At 34.9% G+C, this 20352-nt stretch overlaps 1 long non-coding RNA gene and 1 pseudogene across 1 annotated transcript; one reads left to right on the top strand and one right to left on the bottom strand.

Moving 5' to 3' along the window:
• The first annotated feature begins 15052 nt into the window (after positions 1 to 15052).
• LOC136201430 (uncharacterized) lies at positions 15053 to 18038 on the top strand. The gene is made up of 3 exons (XR_010673829.1): positions 15053 to 17178; positions 17346 to 17831; positions 17932 to 18038. It is a non-coding gene; the product is annotated as an uncharacterized lncRNA (long non-coding RNA).
• Positions 18039 to 18251: 213 nt separating this feature from the next.
• On the bottom strand, positions 18252 to 19710 carry LOC136200460 (amino-acid permease BAT1 homolog; annotated as a pseudogene).
• Positions 19711 to 20352: the final 642 nt, after the last annotated feature.

Genomic DNA, 20352 nt, shown 5'->3' with positions numbered 1-20352 from the left:
CGTGACAAGGTTGAAATTAGCATATTTCGAAAATATCGCTAACAATTTTTGGCACGTCCAGTGGGACCTATATTTTTTATTTAGGCTTAGCCAAAAATTTAAATACCAGTTTTCTACGTACATATTTTTTGTATTTTCAATTAAGCTTTGTGTTCATTCTTTGCTTCATCAGTGTTTTAACCAATATTTATTTATTTATTTTTCTTGCTTAATTCCAGCTTTCCAATTTAGTTTATTATTATTCCATGCTCTTACTTTATGCAATTTTATTCGCTTTATTTTCATAATAAATTTGATTTAATCATTTTTTCTATTATCCACGAAGAATGCCTCTGAATATCAATAGGTGCATAACAATTAAGCCATGACGAGGACAGCATATGAAGATACAAGGGATGCTACGATACCAGTGTATTTTGGTGGCTTCAATCGAGATCGCCATTTTACAATAAATACAACAGTACCATGGGTCCATTGGTACACCGTTTTTAGGTGCTACACTGATGGCTATATTCAATATATTCATAGTGATGAACGTGATATCGACTGTGAGTATTGTGCTTATGTTCAAACCGCGTCATTCTATGATGATCAATATGGTTGCTACGTGGAGCAAGTCCAGGAGTCCCATAAAAATCCACATGGTCCTGATTATATTGAAGTATGGGAGCATCTACGGATGAGTAATCCTCATTACCGAAATAATTATATTTGCAATTATAGGGATGAAAACCTCCATTTTCGTCATCCGTGTCGGCAATCTTGCTTTGAAAGAAGTACGGTCATGGCTCCAATCGAGCATAAGACATATGAAAATGTTGTGTGCTCTAATATGAGTTATGACCAAAATTCTTTCAAGGATTCTAGTCGTGTGGCAGAGGTGGAAGCAGTCCAAGTTGTTGAGGATGATGGAGAAATCGAATCATTACTTATGGAGGAGAACCGATCAATAGACGATGCATATCAACAATCTTTGGATCAACTCGAGAAACAGAGGGCTAATATAGCAGCTTCTCTCAGAGTCTACATTGAAGGCCGTATCAGGGCCATCCAAGATGAAGTACTTCATCACTTAGAAGCATTTTCCACACGCCCGACTCTTCCAGAAACGAAGCTTCCTAACAGTGAGGCGGCGATAGAAAGTCAAGAGGATGGAGACAATCCCTATGACTATGATTCTACGTCCATGCAAGAGGATGACGCCGCTTCCAATGATCTTGATTCGGGGGGGGGCATCCATGAAACTCCTATAGAAATTCAAGAAGAAGAAGGAGATGTTCTTAGGAGCTATAACTCAGAATCCAACGAAGTGGATGATGTCGTGCAGTGTTCTAAAAGTCGGCCAAGTCGCCGACTAATCGGCCGACTAGTCGACGAAATTCAGAACACTGACCGATTTTTTATAACTGGGCGGGTTAAATCGGGGGTCCGATATATTTCCGCCTAGGCGGTTCAAGTTGGGATAAATCGGGGCAAGTCGGGCTAGGCGGGCAAGTCGGGTTAAGCGGGTAAGTCGGGTTAGGCGGCTAAAAATTGGGTCAAGTCGGGTTAGGCGGCTAAAAATCGGATCAAATCATAAAATTATAAAAAATTTGCTACAAAATAAATAATACAAATAATTAATGATCACAACAACAATTAATTTACAAATAAAACTAATTTCAACATATATTGGAAATTAAAAAAAAAATCCAAACTAAACTACCCATCACAACTAATCGATTTTTTAAACCCAAATTAAAAAAAAAACTCAAACTAAACTACCCATAACAAATAATTAATGATCACAACACAACTAAAAAAATAAAACTAATTTACACAACACTAAATTTACAAATAAAACTAATTTCAATATATTTATAATATTTATGGATATTTTATTATTTATTTAAAAAAATATTTATAATATTTATATAATATTTATTAATATTATTTTTAGATGTGATAATTTATATTTAAATGTGTTTATATTTTATATTTATTTAATTATAAATATAAAAAATAGAAAAGTACATATCCGATTAATCCCCGATTAATTCCTGATTAATCTCCGATTAATTTTTTGAGGTCTTGTCCGCCCGACTAACGCCTTACGACTTTTAGAACACTGATGTCGTGTCTAGTGATCTTGATTCGGGGGGCAGTAAAGAGGAAGCAACTCAACAAGAACCCACTCTAGAAGTACTGCCCATATATGCAAATCCCCAAAGGTCAATGGGATTTTATGGAGCCTCGACATGAACGAGAAGGAAGTTGTGCAAACCAAAGACGAGGATGAAGATGTATCTCATGACCTCAATTCAGATTCTAGCCAGGAGGATGATGACCTATCAGATACTCCGAACTCGGGGGGCATCCACGAAACTACTATAGAAATTCAAAAAGAAGAACGAGATGTTTCTAGGAGCTACGTTTCAGAATCCAGTGAAGAGGATGATGTCGTGTCTAGTGATCTTGATTCGGGGGGCAGTAAAGAGGAAGCAATTCAACAAGAACCCACTCTAGAAGTATTGCCCATAGATGCAAATCCCCAAAAGTCAATAGAATTTCCAGGGAGTCCCGACGTGAACAAAGAGATAGTTGTACAAGCCCAGGAAGAGGAGGAAAATATATCTCATAACCTCAATTCGGATTTCAGTCGGGAGGGTGACGACCCATCAAGCACTTCTAACTCGGGGGGCATCCATGAAGCACCTGTAGAAATTCAAGAAGATGAGGAAGACGTTTCTTGGAGCTATGATTCAGAATCCAGTCAAGATGATGAGGTATCCAACCCGAGGGACATCCAACCGGAAGAGGTTCAACAAGAATTTATTCTAGAAGAATCTCTCATCCTTGTGAAGTCTTTAAAATCAGAAGATTTTATGAAAAGTTGTGATATCGAAGAAGAAGTGGCTTCAGAAACACATGAAGAAGTTTTCTATGATTGTAATTCGCAACTCAGTCATGATGAAGAAAACTTCTATGATCGTGGTTTGGGGGGCAGTCAAGATCAAGAGATTAATCGAGAATCCACCCCAGAAATACCTCTAATGATTCTTCCAGCAACTCATGTTTTTCCAAAGCCTATGATCACTATGAAGTTGGTTAACTCGAGTAGAAGATCAAGTTTGCAATCCATGATTCTACTTGTCATCAGTCTACTTCAGTTGTCCTACCATCCAGACAAGTCACAAGGTTTTTACTTCTTAACCGTGTTTATTCATTTAGACTCTAGTTTACAAATACTTTTTATTATACGGAAAGAGAGTCATGAAAATAAGAGTCTAGACATGGAAACTCATATCCCTCTTGTAGAGATGTTACTGAGCATTTTATTGTATGAGGCGATAACATAATGTTGTACTTACAACATAGTCCATAAGACCATTTATGGTCAAAATAAGTTGGCGTTTTTGCCAGCATAAAAAAATAGAAAATGAAAAAATATTTCAGTTTTCAAAATAAATTATTTATGTTCATGCTTCCATGTGGTTCATATTTTCTACTTTTGTTTTCGCATCTTCTTCTTTTTCTTCAAACTCTAACTCACAAACCAGAACACTCAATCATTACCATTTCTAAATCGTACTTGTTATCTGTTAGTTGATTCCGGTTAATTAAAATACCCAGAACCAAGCTTTTGGTAATTATTGATCTCAAAATCATAATTTCCATCAAACAACTGTTCTGGTTGGCCTTTTTTTTCCAAAATTGATTTCATCCGCCATAAACCACCTTTTCCTGCAAAACCAATCTCAATCTCTTCGTTGATATGCAAGTTATAACTCTCAACTTTTATTTTGTTCAAAACGATTTTCTATAACCTCATTCTCACTCGAAATCTCCCCATTGTCATTTGATTTTTCTTACATCAGATAACTTGTGTATTTATTTTCCAATTAATTAGCAAAATTTCATTTGAGTCCTTCAAATTTTAAAATGATTCCGACACGTCCAATTTCTCCACTGCGACAAATTCCAATCTGATTATTCTAGAAGTCCATTTAGCTTAGATAAACATTATCCACTCCTCAATTCGAGCCCGTTGTGTCCAGATTAATCATTATTATAGCTTCAAGTTATTTTTCATTATTACGAGCCATTCTCTTGTTGCAAACCATTTCCATATCATTTTCAAAAGCAATCCGTGATTCTAAAGTACCAATTATCTCAGAACCAAGCTTTTGGTATTTATTTGATCTCAAAATCAAATTTAATCCCATCAAACAACTGTTCTGAACAACTATTTCTTTAAATTTATTCTGACCAATAAGACCATTCATCGGTCACGAGGTCAAGTTTGTTATTGTTTATTATTTTTGCACAATTATCTCGATTAATTTCGGCATACATATTGCTTTGTTTTGTTCGTTTAAATTACGTTTTCAAGTTGTAATTTTCCTGCTTTATTTTTCAATTTTCCCAAAAAAAAAAGTAAAAAAAAAAAAAAATCCTAAATACATTCTTTTGTGTACAAATTTTCAATCCTAGTCAATTTATACACAAAAGAGGGGGGCAATTGTTGGCCCAAAATAAATAAATTTTATTTTATGTATATAGAAAGCTTGAGTTTAATTTTAGAGTATAGTTTATATTCTTCTAGAAAAATAATAATGGTAAAATAAAAATAAAAATACATATGTAAACTAACCTCCAACCGATGAGCACGTCTTGCACCACGTGGGGCATAACTCTAACACGCGAAGCGTATTAGCCAGCCCGCGAGGCGTGGAGGAAGCTACTTTCGAAGGACAGCTCGGGAGCTCAACCACGCGGGGCGTATACCACACATCCGAAGGCGTATCGCTTCAGAGACTCCTTTACGCGGGGCGTGTCTTCCTATACGCCACGCGTAAAGTGCATCAACAAAGTGTTCCAAGATCAGAAGCACAAACACGCAGGGCGGTCTTCTCTTACGCAGGACGTACCTTCCTACGTGGGACGTGACACCAAAGGCGCCACGCGTAGATACCATCAATGAAACGCACAAGGTTCAAGACCTCCAACACGCAGGGCGTGCCCGGACATACGCGGGGCGTGCTATCTCTCTCGGCAGCAGTTGGAAGCAGTCAACAGCAGTTAGTGGAAGTTGAAGAAGTTAAGTTAGTTGATGATGTGGCAAGTTAGTGGGAGAGAGTTTCAAGGGGTAGTTGGTGAATAATTACCAAAATACCACTGAATAATTACCAAAATGCCACTCCAAAAAACTATAAATAGACCCCCTCTCTTTCATAAAAAACACACACTCAACACACACAAAAACCCCTTCCTAAGGTCCCTTCCAATGCTCTCTAGTTCTTAGTTTTAAGTTCTTAGTTCTTAAGTTCTTTTGCTCTTAGTTCTTCAAGTTCTTCCTTTTGTTCTTCATTTTTTCCTAGCTTCAATTCCTTCTCTAGCTTACCTTTAGCCTCAATTTAGTTCCAATAGCCTCTTTCCAAGTTTTTTCAAATCAATTTAGCATTCCCAAGTCTTTAATTTACTCAATTCATAGCTAGAATTCTGTTTTCAAATTAATTTTCCAGATTCGTCCAACTTCTTTCAAAGCCTGATTTTGTCCATTTAAATTCATTTTTTGCTTCCAATCCCTTCAACAAAGTTGTTCCTGACGTCATGAAGTTCAATCTAGTGTATTTATTTTCCCAATTTCGTTCTCAGAAACTATATTTACAAGCCGATCTTTACAGCCCAAATCGTTTTAGATATTCTGTTTCCAGATTTTTCCAGATTCGACCAGTTATTTTCAACTCTCAATTTCGTCCATTTAGAGTCCGTTTTAGCCTTCGATCTCTTATAGAAGTTTGTTCCTGACCTCCTGAAGTTAAATTTAGCCTATTTAATCGTCCAATTCCGTGTTCTTAAGTACTCAAACAAGCCCACCAAAGTCAAAGGTTAAATCTGCCCCATTTGCCTACCACACGTTCTGACATTGCCAAGATCGTATACCATACGGGCCCGACCGACCACAGTGCTCCGAGAATTCCAAGCCGACACCAAAGTTCAAAGTCCAGCCGAGATAGCTATTGTGGCTCCGAGTTTGTCGTTGAATTTCAATTTATTTTAATTGCATTTCAATTCTTTGTATTGATTTGTCTTTTCCCAATTCAATTGATTGTCTATATGTTTAGTATAGAAAATTTTCAATTGTAATTCTTTATCCAATTTCATGCTTGTTGAACATATGTATTCAAACCTTGATTTATATCAATAAAATACCAATTTTTCCAAATCTCGTGTCAATTTCGCACTTTAATTTCCTTTATCTGTCCGTCTTTAATTTATCCACATTAGGTTAAATAAAAATCATTTATCTCGCAAAGTTTCTATAACGGCGCGAGAGACCCAAGAGGGACTTTTTCAATCCTTGCCTCTCTCGCCAATCGCCTCGTTTAGATTTCAAGTTTTGACGTGCAAATTCCATAAACTTAACCATTTTAATTGAGAAATAATCTTCTCTGGCACGCCCGCACCCTAACCACACGTGACAAGGTTGAAATTAGCATATTTCGAAAATATCGCTAACAGTAATATATTAATTTATCCTAGACATAAATGAAATTTGGAAGGTTAGGAGTGACAGTTAAATAACAGGCAAAACAGTCTTTTCAAATTTTCAGTGACATTAGGCTAAAATTGATTTTTTTAGAAACGTTAAATTTAAATTTGTACTATTTTATATGTTAGAGCTAAACAACCACTTTCCAAAATTAAATAGTGAAGTTTAAAGATTAATGGTTTGAAGTTAAATTAAAATTATTAAAAATATAGGGACCATTTTTTAGTTTTTGCTTTTAAAATTTTCAAAAGCTTATAAGAAGTCACGATTTTTTTTTACTTTCTAAAATACTATAGATAAAAAAAATACTATAGCTAAAACCGGTAGACTAGCTACCAGTTCAACTAAAATTAATAATTTTTTTATATTTTAAAACTAGTTTTATCGGTTTCTTACAAAATGAAACCAGTACAAAAGTTACCGGTTTTATCCTTGGTTAGCAGAGATCTACAGTGGGCAATATGCTAAATCAGGACCTTTATGAGGATTAAATCCTCAGAAGGGTCCCAAATGGAGGCAAAATCCTTTATTACGAGAAGTGTGGAAAGGATGATATACATGAAGGGAGGCTCTGGTGGATTCTCCAAGTTCTTGTATAGAGAGTGACAACAGACTAGGAGGATGCTCCCTCTTGAATGACTTGGATTCCCTTAATAGTGAAGCCGTTTTGGCTCTTCTTACAGTGTTTCACGATTTTTCATATTATGAGTGCTCTAAGCTTGTATTGCTAGCTGATAGTTGAACTCTAAATTGTACAAGTTTATCTGTTGATAAGCCCAAAATATACCTAAAATATCATTAATAATTACGTTAGTTTTATATTGAAATCGTGCTAATTATATTTGTTTAGAGTACTTTTACGTCTATATTTGTTTCTATTGTGCAAGGTACTTAAATATTTGGTAAAATCCAAATAGGAGCTAAAACGGAGCAAAAACGAGGGAGAAATCACATTTACGAGCTAAAAGCACGTGCAAATTCAGAAGACCGATACGAGGAGTTGGGAAACGATCACGAACGGGAGCATAAGTCTGTATCACGACCGAGATTCCCAATATCTCAGTCACGACATTCATGTTTGTGTCTTGAAAATACACGTCCGTTCAACAATCTCCATATGCCCCATATCGCGACTGAGATTTTCATTATCTCGGTAGCAGTAGCGAAGTTTCAGCACTGATTTCATATGTTTTAATTCCAAATAACGCGTCTGTTCGTCCGGATAGAAACAACCCTTCACCAGCGGACACGACCCTTCAAACACAACCTTTCAGCAACTATAAATAAGTGCATCATTTCAGAACTCAAGGTTCTTAGAGAGTTGGATATTTTGTTGAAAGAAAGCTCTGATTCAGAAGAGAGTTAGATTTAGTTTCATTTCTGTAAAAACAAACTTGTTGTACACAGGTTGTTCTTTAGTTTAATTACATACACAATTTCAATTAGTTTAGATTCAAGAATTGTTCGAAGTCAAGTTTACATTCTGATAGTGGATTCAGCGATCTCTATTTCGAGGATGCAATGAGAAGAACTAGCGGCTGAAGCGCCCCAGGGTCTGACAAACCTACGAAGTTTGAGGAAATGATTGACAACCCGGAACTCAAATTAGTTAAAATGTTATCCATGTTTCTTCTTCTCTGTTAACTTGTGAAGATTCATAATTCAATAATAATATATATTTCTTATTCAATTTATGTTTTCTGTTGTTGTTCTGAAGTATGTTCTGACAATATGTTCTTCAAAACAATATACTGGTGTTTTCATTAAAAACCTTTTTACATAAATATATTTCTAAGGAAACTTTGTTGAACACTTAAAAGGATTAAGATTTATGGATGATATGATCGATAGCTCGGCTTATCAGACATAAAACACCAATTTGATTAAGGTAGCGATCTGTTCCGACCGTAGAAAGATCGTCTGCAATTCAAAGCCCGTTAATTGCATTAAATGATAAATTATTACATGATTATAATCTAATCAATGTTATAGTTGCTTTCTTTCTTAATGCAAGCAAGTTTCGTGTATTTCTTATTTTTAAACACAAAAGTTCCTGTTGTGTAATTAAATCTTAAGATAGATTTGCATTCTAAGTCTCAGCAATATATTTTCATCCAAACAAAACAAATCCAAACAATTAAATGATTTTCTAGTTAAACCTAAATTACGTGAATTAAATCTGAATTAAAATAAGGTTTTATTAAAAAGCGTTCCCTGTAGGTTTGATATCTTTTATTACTACAAGCGTATACCGTGCACTTGCAGAAATCGCTCAACATCTGTCTCCTAATTGAAATGTTTGGAATCCTCTGTTGGATGCCTCTGTCCCTTGTGAAACTTCAATCTTTTTCATGTGAATATGAGTGGAAATTTGCTTTTGGCCATCTACAATGCTATTTTTCATTAAAGGGAGGTTCATAGGCATGTTGGGTGATATACAAAATTATTATTCTGAATAATGTACTTTCTGTTGAAACACCTTTCCACAGGATTTTGATTTGACAAAATTAATTAAGTGAAATTAAATATTCTATAACACATTAAGTTTAAATGCTTTGATTTATTGTTACTAATGTGTTTGTTCAATGTTGAGTTTATAATTGTTATAAGACATAAAGATCATAAGGCCCAAGCCCTATATGGAAGTCAAGGCCCAAGTCAAACAAGCCTAAGATCACTCAGCCCGCGTATCTCAAAACGCTGCCGTTGAGTATTGAAACGCAGCTCACCAATGAAGGATCGAGAAGATCCACGTAGACAACTTCGGCATGAAGCTGCTGAGCTGTCTCGACAAAACGTACAAGACAGCAGCTGACCACAAAGCAGCTTCCAGACAAAGTATTTCCTCCTTTGGTAAAGATCAGAAGACGCAGCAAGCTGTCTGGTTGATATTACCCGATTTGGAGGAACATACTGCCACACTGACCGAAGAACAGAAGATGCTGGAATCTGATTGGCTAAGAGAACTGCTGAACAGACTGAGTGAAAGCGACATGAAGCCGTTTCCCTCCAACGGTTATTTCGAAATTTGAAATAACCAGAAGCTCTCACAACTCTCTATAAATAGAGCATTCAGAATCCACATTCTAGAGAGAACTTTGAGCAAAAGCCGTCACGCTGACCAAACGTGTACAAAAGTTCTCCATCAAAAGCAAAGCAAATTCTTACACTACAAGCTTATTCATTTGTGTAAAAGTCTAGAGTGATTGATCCTCAATCATCTAAGGTGTTCTAGCAATTGTTGTTTAGGACAAATCTTAATCATTTCTAGGAATAGAAAGGAGAGGCTGAGTACTCGGTTTTAAGTACTCAGCGGAGAGATTAGGATTGAGTAGAAGTATAGAGGAATGTACTCTTGTCATACTCAATTGCTGATATTATAAAAGGTTTGAGGCTCTACCTTTAAAGAGCTCAGTAGAGGATTTGAAATCTCGGAAGTGTTCCGGGGACAGGACGTAGGCTTAGAAGAAGCCGAACCTGGATAAATCTGCTGAGTGAAATATTTCTAAACCTTAACTCCTTATTTATATTGCTTGCTTAAAACAAATTAAAACTGACCAAGTAAAAGAGGTCAAGCTGAGTTGTGCGCTGCCAACGAATTAGTTCAGGAATAGACTCGAAGTGCTATTTCCTGACCTAAGCAACGAAACTGACCTAGTCACTAGTTGACTAAGCCAGTGTCTTGTCGATTGATCAGCGCCGCTGTCATATAATCTTTTCTCAGAGAAAAGAAATTTGCCCTAATCATTTTAAAAGGTAAAATAGTTCCTAACCCCCCCTTGAAACTATACTTGCAACCTTACAAGGGACTAACACTTTCTTCGTGTGTGGTTTATCATGTTTGTACTTCTGAGACATCTATTGAGAATGATCATCATGCCGATTATAATATGATAGTGATGCATTTTCATTTTGAAGGCAATAATCTCTATAGTACCTACATATTTACCTTTACCATCCCTAGCAACAAAATTGTAATGTTGTTCTTTTTTGTCGTCCTTTACTATCATCATATTGTGCCATATTTTTGCTATTGCCATGAGCCCTCAAATGTGCATGGTGGTCCAGTGTAACATTTATGAGATAGAGATTCACAAGTAGTTCCTTCAGCTTATCGATAATGACTTACAAGTTCATGGACTTTACAAAAGAAGTCGTATGATGGAAATGAGCAAGGTGGTCTCTAAGAGGTTCAGACATCATTGTTGTTGATACTAATTTGATAGGCTTTAACGGTATCGATGGATCTAGCTGAAAATATATGTTTTAAAAAGTCAAAGAAACGATGGAGTCTTTGATCAGTCCCTTATACTATTTTTAGGTTGTCCATCATCTTTAGAGCCTAGATTGATCATGCTTACGAAGGCAACTCAATATTTATTAAGGTATACGACTTCACTCTATGTAAGTATCAAACATTTGGGGAATAAGTAAAAATTTGGTACCTTATCATTCCTCTTAGGACATGTTTATATGCAAACATTTGGAATTTGGCTTCCCAATTATCATGACTTTTTATAGGTTTATTTACGCTTCATGTGTGATTAGTCGGTGTGAGTGTTACTATGCTCTATGAGGACTCACGTTGTAGTTGATGGGAGTTTTCACTTGTAACACACTGTCACCATGACTATCTAATATTGGTCTTAAGGGTTCTTTAGTTGTGGTTGTTTCTACAAATACATATATTATTGCGTTGTGCTAGATAAAGTAGTTCCACAATTTTTCCTTCCTCATTTTAGATTTAGACAACATCTCAAGCATTCTTCTATTGTGTCTCATAATATTAAGATGGTGTTTGGTTTTCTACTTTTCACTCCATGTTTGTATTTTTACTGTAAAATGCAGAGTTTGAGGTGTTTGGTTAGACACATCCTGTTTGTCTTTTACAACTGAAAAGTAGATTTTTACAAAAACAGGAAAACTCTGCTTTTTGGAAAAACAACATTTTCCAAAAGCAAATGAAAACAGAAACCAGTAAACAGGAACAACAAACAACAAGTAGCCAAACGAGCTCTAAATTTGTGGCTCGTGCATTTTGTCAAGCGTCTTGAAGAGGACCATGTTGCAATTATTTACTTTAGCCATAGCTGTGGTATTTTCTGCATCATATTCACTGAGTTTAGCTTGTTGCTTGTTATGTTTAGGGGTGAGCAAAAAGTCCAATAAACGATGATCAAATCGATAACCGAACCAAAATTCTTATTTGGTTCGGTTATTTTAATAATTTGGTTCGGTTTGGTTGTCAAATTTTTCTTGTTCGGTATTCGGTTATCGGTTCGGTCATTCCGAAAAAAATATTGGTTTAACCGATAACCAAACTAAATATATATTTAAATAAATATAATATAATTTTACTTATTTATTTGTTTTTCATACTTTAATTTGTGCAAGAAATTCCAAAATTTTGGTTTTAAACATTATTGAATTAATTTGTAATATATAAGGTATTTGGTTAATTGAATTTGAAATTGCAAATTTGAAATTAATGAAGCTCAAATTTCATATTTTATAATATTTTAAATATTTAAATTAAAAATATAAAAATTTTGGTTATTTGGTTAGTAACCAAACCGAACCAAAAAATTTTGATTTGGTCAACTTTGGTTATTTTAGTTATTTGGTCGACAACGTTTTGATCGCATTTGAACTTATTCATAGCATTAACAATAACGTTGCTAAGAAAGTAGGTAATGTGACACTAAAAATGGATATGAGTAAAGCATATGACTAGGGGTGAGTATCGGTTCAGTTAACCAAACCGAATTTTGTGGTTTCTTTTATCATCCAAATGTATACATGCACCTTGTCTATCTTTTATATATGGGATAAGGTATCAAAATAGCCCTAAGGTTTTTGGCGAAGTATCAATTTAGGCTCCACGTTCAAAATAGCACCAATATAGGCTTAACGTTTACAATATAATATCAATTTAGGCTTAACATTTATAATATAGCATCAATTTAGGTCTTACGTACAAAATAGCACCAATATAGGCTTAATGTTTACAAAATAATACGAATTTAAGCTTAACGTTTTACAAAATATATACAATTTAAGCTAAACGTCATAATTAAATTAATCATATTATATTCTTGCCCATTAAAATTTTATATTCGTTTTTCATAAATGATTCCATGACTACTAAATTTCATTGCTCATGTAATATATGCAAACTAAAAGTAATTGAATATCCACAATATTTCGAAATATTGATACATGTCAGTGTTCAAAATATTGTGGATATTCAATTACTTTTAGTTTGCATATATTACATGAGCCATGAAATTTAGGAGTCATGGAATAGTTGATGAAAAATAAATATAAGGTTTTAATGGGCAAAAAAAACTAATTAATTGTAATATAATAAATAAGAAAATAAAACTAAATAAAAAGATAACATATAAAGTTAATAGGAAAATAATATAATATGGTTAATTTAATTGTGATGTTTAGCTTAAATTGGATATATTTTGTAAACGTTAAAATTAAATTCGTATTATTTTGTAAACGTTAAGCCTATATTGGTATTATTTTATACGTGAGGCTTAAATTGATATTATATTGTAAACGTTAAACCTATATTTGTGCTATTTTGAACGTTGAGCCTAAATTGATACTTTTTCAAAAACCGCAGGACTATTTTGATACCTTATCCCTTTATATATTTATAGAAAAACTCAAAAGTAAATATATATTTAAATAAATATAATATAATTTTACTTATTTATTTGTTTTTCATACTTTAATTTGTGCAAGAAATTCCAAAATTTTGGTTTTAAACATTATTGAATTAATTTGTAATATATAAGGTATTTGGTTAATTGAATTTGAAATTGCAAATTTGAAATTAATGAAGCTCAAATTTCATATTTTATAATATTTTAAATATTTAAATTAAAAATATAAAAATTTTGGTTATTTGGTTAGTAACCAAACCGAACCAAAAAATTTTGATTTGGTCAACTTTGGTTATTTTAGTTATTTGGTCGACAACGTTTTGATCGCATTTGAACTTATTCATAGCATTAACAATAACGTTGCTAAGAAAGTAGGTAATGTGACACTAAAAATGGATATGAGTAAAGCATATGACTAGGGGTGAGTATCGGTTCAGTTAACCAAACCGAATTTTGTGGTTTCTTTTATCATCCAAATGTATACATGCACCTTGTCTATCTTTTATATATGGGATAAGGTATCAAAATAGCCCTAAGGTTTTTGGCGAAGTATCAATTTAGGCTCCACGTTCAAAATAGCACCAATATAGGCTTAACGTTTACAATATAATATCAATTTAGGCTTAACATTTATAATATAGCATCAATTTAGGTCTTACGTACAAAATAGCACCAATATAGGCTTAATGTTTACAAAATAATACGAATTTAAGCTTAACGTTTTACAAAATATATACAATTTAAGCTAAACGTCATAATTAAATTAATCATATTATATTCTTGCCCATTAAAATTTTATATTCGTTTTTCATAAATGATTCCATGACTACTAAATTTCATTGCTCATGTAATATATGCAAACTAAAAGTAATTGAATATCCACAATATTTCGAAATATTGATACATGTCAGTGTTCAAAATATTGTGGATATTCAATTACTTTTAGTTTGCATATATTACATGAGCCATGAAATTTAGGAGTCATGGAATAGTTGATGAAAAATAAATATAAGGTTTTAATGGGCAAAAAAAACTAATTAATTGTAATATAATAAATAAGAAAATAAAACTAAATAAAAAGATAACATATAAAGTTAATAGGAAAATAATATAATATGGTTAATTTAATTGTGATGTTTAGCTTAAATTGGATATATTTTGTAAACGTTAAAATTAAATTCGTATTATTTTGTAAACGTTAAGCCTATATTGGTATTATTTTATACGTGAGGCTTAAATTGATATTATATTGTAAACGTTAAACCTATATTTGTGCTATTTTGAACGTTGAGCCTAAATTGATACTTTTTCAAAAACCGCAGGACTATTTTGATACCTTATCCCTTTATATATTTATAGAAAAACTCAAAAGTTTTTTATTGTAAAAAGAATTAAGATAAGCAATTTCTATTTATAGTTATTAACACTGGTTACCATGTATTATTATGACCTTACTATTACCTTGGACCTAAAATAGAAAAATTGGAGTTTAATCATATAAATATGAATCTTAAATTCAAGATGATAAATATAAAAAGAACATATAATTTGGAATTGCATAAATAAGGAATTGATAATTTACCCGTAATATATATGTATTTAAACGAAAAAAATCAAAGAAAAAAGAGGTGATGATGGTCCAGTTAGAAGCTTATATAGCCCGTTATATCCTTCCAAAGTTTGGGCTTGGGATTGTTAAACAAGGTGATGGTCCAGTTAGGAAGGCCTATTAGACCTACTTGGGCTTGAGTGACAACGGCCCGTTATCCTTCCACTGCTGAGAGAGGGAGGTAATCGTTGCTCTGTGGAACCAGCCTCACGCTGTGCCCTCCACATTATGAACTGGGAGATCCAAGCCTTCGCTCGGAACTCACGGTTCACTCTCAGCTTGGAATGGGCGGACCAGAGTTTAGCCGCATCAAACCCAGCCGAATAAGCCGTATCCATGTTCCATCACCCTAATGCCCTCACATGAGTCACAAGCTCGCGTTACCAAGCTCGGCGAAAGTTTATTGTTTCAGCGTAACTTATAAAGAATAGCATCAATCTCTTTTTAGGCGATGTGGGAAAGTATAAGGAAACTTCCCTAAACTTGAGTTTTTCGAGCTAGATTTTACAATAACTGAAACGAGATGATAGATGGAAAGAAGCGAGGTACATACAGGGAAAGAAGAACAGGTTTCAGACATGGCAAGTCCGACAAACCAGGTGAAGAAAGTGACGATAACCCATCCCCAAATTAAGGTTGCTAATGGTGTTCCAGTGAACACTGCCATGCTTGAGAATGTAAGTTCTAGTGTTCAAGTACTGGATATGGTAATTGTTGTGTTATAATGAGTGGAACGAGTGGGTTTCGGGGTTTTCATGGTAAAGTATTTTCATATTTTCCTTTTTCCATTCATAATCCATACTTGACTTATTTACCTTACCCTTACCATACTTTAATAACTACTCATAATTTAATAACGGGAGAGAAGAGGAAGAGAAGAGAATTGAGGTAATTGCTGTGTTTTAACCTCATTATTTCCATGGGTTGTTTGTCATGTTTGAGAGGTTAGATTGAATTCTATATGTGTTTCAGAAGATAATTAATTTAGGTAGATTCTTGTATTTTCCTAGTTCCTGGGTATGTAGAAAATTCATCCAACACTCAGTATAGAGAATGAGAGATCAAAGGGTTTTGGCAGTAGGGATATCAACTCCAATTTAGGGAATAATAATTAAGATGCAGTATTATCAGTCAGTGAATGTGACTGGATTGCTGCAGGCGGTTTAGTGGCTTTAGTTAGAGTTTAGGGAATTGGATGTTGCAGTGATGATTTTGGTTGCAGTAAGTGCAGTATTGTAATATAAGATCATTTTCTAGGTTCGATTAGTTTGACTAGATTCAGCAACTGAAGGTTTCAGGAGGCTACTAGGCTATTCTCTTGGCATTGTTCTTGTTAAGTTTTATATTAGGTTAAGTTATGTATCTGAAAGAGCAATGTTATATTCAGCAGATGGATGATGATGAAACTATCGGGGTCTAAGCATACGAGAGAGTAGTGATTATAGTTGTGCTTCATCAGTAACAGATGATGATGGATTAGATTCCATGCTGACATCAAGTATTTCTGAACCCATTTTTGGATACCCAATCCCATAGTGAGGCTTCTCAACGGAGAAAACATTTTGAGTATTGCCATGACCCTGAGATCATGTATTCCGGAAACCTGCTCAATAAGGAGGATGGTCCTCCTCGGAACTTTATGGACTCGAACCCTCAAAAAGTGTTAAGCAGACCTATTGAAAAGTTCCAAACTGAAACTTTGCCTCTAAGATCTGCTAAATCAATTCCAATAACTCATCACAAACTTCTATCTCCTATTAAGAGTCCTGGATTCGGTCCGAGAGTAGAACTGCGGCTCACATCATGAAAGCTGCTGCAAAATTGATCGATCCTAGCCCATAAGCTACTGCCAGAACCAGGATGTTGGTGGCTGGATCTTCTTCAGTGCCTCTGGAAGTACGGGATTTTAAAGAAAAATTGGATGGTTCACAGAAAATGTCTCACTGGACAATGCTACGGCTTTGAACAAGTATCTTAAGGGGCAGCCTTTGAACAAGAGCTGGAATGGCTCACTGGACAATGCTACGTCTTTCACTGCTTTAGAAGAGAGAGAAGATGGTTCTTCTAGTTCAAAGAACAAGGGAAAGTCCATCTCTCTTGCAATACAAGCAAAAGTTAATGTTCAAAGAAGAGAAAGTTTGAATGTAAGTAGCAGCGGCTTGGTAGGCCATAAAGAACAGAATGAGGATATTTCTAGCCATAGCTTCAGAAGCCAACCAAATGTTCAAAAAAAATTGCCTAGAAAATCTTCTATGCCTAATGTTTCCGGAGCTCTGAGGCAGACTAATCAGAAACAGAATTTCCTTAGGGATAGAGAGAAATCATCATCAAAGCCAGCAACTTCCAACATAAAAGTAATACTGGTTGATGATTCTGCTTTCTTGTCTGCATGCATGTTCTTGTTCATGTAGGCAGGCTTGTTTCATGTTGATTTATTTTTTCAAAAAGTTAAACCTTATTCTGCTCATACTTTTATGAGTATTTCTTGTGTAACTGTTCTTCTTTTTGTTGGCATACTCAGGTATATGCAAGCAGTAGTAGATGAAATTGTTCTGAGCAATGCTGATCCCCTCAAGGTAGTTTATATCTTAGACAATATTGTACACCTCGAAGAACAGTTTCTTTTACTCGTTGGTTTAATTGCATTATAGCATCCTAGAGCTGGAATTTGATTAAGCTTTTGACGGAGTTTGTCTCTATCGGGAGGACGATATTGGATGGTTAGTTTATTTCAGATCCCTATCCAATTATCCATTTCCACTTATTTTATTATTTATTGGTCATTGCTTGCTGTTTGTGAATTGTATTCAAATGGAATTTCTCATTAAGTGGGATCACTGAGGAGGCCTTGCTGAAATCTCTTCTCCAGTTGCATGATTCGAGCCCTACAGATATTGATGGTTTTTACCTGCCAAATTTACCAAAGCCTCCAAATACTTTTCGAGGAATCCACAAGAGGTGTTAGTCTTTAAAGCGATGGCTTACTTTGCTCTGATGAATCGACTAGGTGAGTCAATTCATAGTATCCATGCAGGTTCCATCCCTTTACCTTGTCTTCCATAGGTTTTTAAAGAATGACACATGATTCTCTGACTTATCTAATGTAGGAATGGGGGACACCGAAGAACTACTAATCTTCTCCGGGAGTACCTTGGAGATGTTCTAATTGCTTCAGAATCTGGTTATGATGATGCATATGTCAAGGAAATTGAGGTGAGCTCCTTTTTTAAGTTCTTCATGTTGACTCAAAGTCCATCCATTATTATATAAAAAAGTTTGCTACTTTTATAAAAAAAAAAAAAAAAAACTAAAGCAGCTGCACACTTTGTTTGTATTGAGTTTTTCAAGAGTTGAAATTCATGGTTAAACTGAGATTTGGAGAACTTGTAGAACTGGCCATTTTCTAGAATCATAGCTGTTACTTTGCTTACAAGCAAAAGAAATTTGATCCTACAAGGAAACTAATACTAGTAGTATCCCGTATGTAACCTGAGATTTCTTTGTTCTTTTTGCAGGAAAAAAAACACAAAATATCTCCATTTTGGGCATCAATATTTCTTACAGGGCCCTTAAACCATTTCCTTGCATCTAATATCCACCAAAGCATTATCAGAGACAAACAAACCCCAAGGGCAACAGGTGCATAGTTGAAATTCTTCCATCTGATAGGGTAGCTTGTTGGCAACAGGAAAGCTGAACAGGTATAACATATCCACAAGAAGGCTACCAAGCAAATTGGCTTACTCGCTCTCCCCAAATAAAAGGGTCCGGCATTGAAGTTCTTCTCATCCATCCTTAATCTTGCAAATATTGGCACAGCATATCCTCCTACCCATCCGATTGTACTTACCGATATAATCGCTGTAAAAACCACATCAAGCTTCAAGATAGGCAGGCCAAGGAGTATGCTAATTGCTGTACATAGCCACACTGCATTCCTTGGGACTTTGTACTTTGGGTGAATTTTTCTCCATATTTTTGAATACGGGATTCCGTTATCTCTTGCTAGAGCATAAACCTATGTAGAAAATGATCCCCATAAACACTTTCCTTTCAGAAATGAAGCAAATGATATGAATTTATCTTAATTTACTTCCACTCTGCCAGCACTTGTAGTTACTGAAAGTCCACAAAAGAAGAAAGATCCCCATATGATGCAGAGGATGGCAACAGCTCCAGCAGATTTGTGATACCTTCCATGAAAGGCGTTGTATATTATCTGTGCAGGTACTGATACACCCGCCTGTTTCATTGTTTGCGTCGTATAAATAGCTAGCATCCTGCAATTTTTACATTGAACTACACTTTGTAGATGTTGCTAGAAACAATTCTGCGTCGTATATAACAATTCTGCGTCGTATATTAGCATACATATTTTTATACCTTGATGCTGAAGTTTAGAGCTAAGTAATAAGCCCATCCGAAAACGGAAATGATACCAATGCTAGAAAGAATGGCAATAGGACCAGTTCTATCAGCACCCTTAGTTTCCTCAGTTAAGTGAGCAGCTGTGTCGTATCCGTATAGACAATAATCGCTTAATAATACAGACATAATTACTGCATACAGTTTGCTGCTAATCCCAGTTGTATCCGGTGATGTTTCGAAATGAGTAAACACGTACAAGGCTGGTTGTATCGGTCGAGCTACCAAAGGTAGCATTATTATCACTACCATACCCCTATTATAGCATTAAAAAAAAGCCTCTTTCCTGCATTGGGTTAATAAGCACACTATTAAAATCTGTATTGGCTTAGTTATAGAGATGAGAAACTGAACGTCTTTTAAAAGCTCTTATCAAATCGATTTCCACAAGTATTGGATCTTTTGTCTCAGTTATTTAGAGAAGTTAAAGGAGAGAACGTGATTTTCCTTTTCTAAATTCAACTGAAGCTGTAGCTGTATGAGTCCTTTCCACGATGGATTAGTTATTACACATTGTAATGTTTTACCGGTAAAAGTATAAAAGTCATGTAAATGATGTGGCGCGGTAGATGAGTAAAATTTCTTGTAATTTTTTGACATGTAATTTAATAAGTAATGTAATGTTGTGGCGCGGTAGATGTATAGTAAAATTTCTTAGTAATTTTTTGACATGTAACGTAATATGTAATGATTAGGATTGGCAATGAGTCTGGTAGTTTATAAACTATTCGAGCTCGGTTCGGGCGAAACTCGGTCAAAACTCGGTTTGATAAGGCTTGGTTTGAGTTCAGATCTGCTTAAGCACTAACGAGTCTGAGCCCAAGCTTTCTCAGGTTCGGCTCGAAAGTTCGCAAACAAGCTCGATTTTTTTTTTTTTTTGGTAGAAACAGGAAAGAAAACAAACCAACACCGAGACAAAAGCTAACCTGGGATCAGCCTAGGAAAGCTAACCCCAACTCTGTCCTCTAAAAGGAGAGAAGAAAGATAGATAGGAGGATCAGAAAGGGTGGAAACACCTAACATCCCCTCGTGCCCAGCCGCCGCCAAGCGATCCGCAATTCGATTTTGTTCTCTGTAGATGTGGCTGAACTCTAAGGACTCAA

This window comes from Euphorbia lathyris, chromosome 7 (genome assembly GCF_963576675.1).
Source record: "Euphorbia lathyris chromosome 7, ddEupLath1.1, whole genome shotgun sequence".
NCBI lineage: Eukaryota > Viridiplantae > Streptophyta > Magnoliopsida > Malpighiales > Euphorbiaceae > Euphorbia > Euphorbia lathyris.
The sequence above is the reverse complement of the archived record's forward strand: the minus strand, read 5'-3'. Positions and strand labels throughout refer to the sequence as shown.